Genomic DNA, 1,902 nt, shown 5'->3' with positions numbered 1-1,902 from the left:
ACCGCAGTTCGCTTAGACCTGCCTGTATTTGAAAGTCCTGAGATAATTTCCTGGTTACCTGAATTTGGCGCTACTACAGAATAAAATTGAAGTTCGGGAATTGAACTTGATTAAAGGCGGCCTGTCGGTCGCAGAGGCAGAGCGGGTCGTCTAATTGGTTCGATTCCGGCTCCTCTGCCACATTCGAAGGTATCTTGCAGCAAGATATGAAGCCCACAAGAAGTTGTCCCTGATGCCGTGCAGTCGTGCTGTGAACCGGTATGTACTGAGTTATGTCTCGTTGCGATGGACTTTGCCATCATGTGTGGAACTGTGTCGCTGAAAGGGTGAATGTGGTACGTAGCTGTGAAAGCGGCTTTGAGTGGTCGGAAGAAATCAGAAAGGCGCTATACAGAGCTCAGGCTTCGTTTGTATTCAGCATGTTTTCACCGCACAATCAACTCTCTTTTTCTTGTTGGAGTTCCACCGACACAATAGATTGGCAGGCCTGATCGCAAGTAAAAAAAGTCGCGTCATAATAAATAACCACAACACACTCCACACTGAACTTGTGTTTGATCCACTCATACCAGACTGCAGTCAGGTTAATTCCTGCTCCACTGTTCACTAACTTTATAGCACTTCTTTATTTGGTTTTCTAATGGAAGTCGAATGCAACAGTGTACAATGTACAGCCATGCGAATTACAGTACACAACAGCTTATCTTAATAAAATAAAATAAACTAAAGTAAAAGGAGTAAGTTAACATTAGAATAACTCATTCTCGTGAATTAAACCCAGAAACCCAGAAATTAATTGGTGAATATTTTTTAAGGCGCTTCACAAATAGAGTCCATTTACCTTTTAACAAACAAACATTTTGCTCTGATTGTAGTAACAATCATTACATATGTTGGTAGGACCTAAAACAAGCTCCGCTGCTGCTGACTCAAATTATAAAACTGAAAAATAAAAATAAACCTTAAGCACACAGGCTGGACATGTTTTGAAGTGTTTTATTCATCATGACATTAATGATGCATCATGTTTCAGACACTGTAGACATCCACCCTGTCTGTCCTCAGAATCAGCAGCGGTTAGTGCTTTCTCTGCAGAGCATTTGCTTTTCATCTCCTCACCACCTCAGCTTGGTAGTGGGTTAGCTGTTGCTCGGTGTGCACAAGAGGACACAGACATTCCATGTCAACAAAATAAGAAAACACTGGATACACAGGAAAAAGCCTCCAGGCAGCATAAAAAGTGGTGTAAATTCTGAATACATGTGCCTTAGGATGACATGCAACCTCACTCTCACTGCTGGACGCTTTCAGAACACTGTTTGTGGTTCGGCAGCTCCTCTAAACTTCATCTAAGGCGAAGGCACGCTGTCACGTCAGAATACTGATACTAGCTGTATGGTTTCCTTAAAATGTACCATATTTTCATTAGAAAATAAAAATATTTTAGTACACACAGTTTACCCTACCTCCCATACAGTTCCCACTGTCAGGGGGTCGAAGGGCACAGATGACCCCAGCCTAAGGCCTATTGGGTGCCCATAAAAAGGTCTATAATGGTTGGCTTATATCACTAATAATGACCATACTTTAACCAATAATACACAATAAATACATGTATTGCCATCATTAAAACATATTTCAGCTAATACCCTACCTGACGCTGTTTTGCGAAGATGGTGCAGTTGAAACACTTGGCCAGCAAAGCTGAACATAACAGAAGTGAGGAAGTTGGAGGACTAGCAAATTAAGCTTTAACCTCTTAGTAACATTAGCTTGTTCACTTAACTAGATTTAAATAAACACTGCTGTACTGCCCTCCTAATGCTATTAAATTGCAGCCTGCTGGAGTCTATTGACCAAGAGCTTTTTTGAAATTGTCAGTGTTTTAGAGTTGAAAGTGGG

Source organism: Morone saxatilis, unplaced genomic scaffold (assembly GCF_004916995.1).
Source record: "Morone saxatilis isolate NCDOM2014 unplaced genomic scaffold, NCSU_SB_2.0 Contig22, whole genome shotgun sequence".
NCBI classification, from domain to species: domain Eukaryota; kingdom Metazoa; phylum Chordata; class Actinopteri; family Moronidae; genus Morone; species Morone saxatilis.
The sequence above is the reverse complement of the archived record's forward strand: the minus strand, read 5'-3'. Positions refer to the sequence as shown.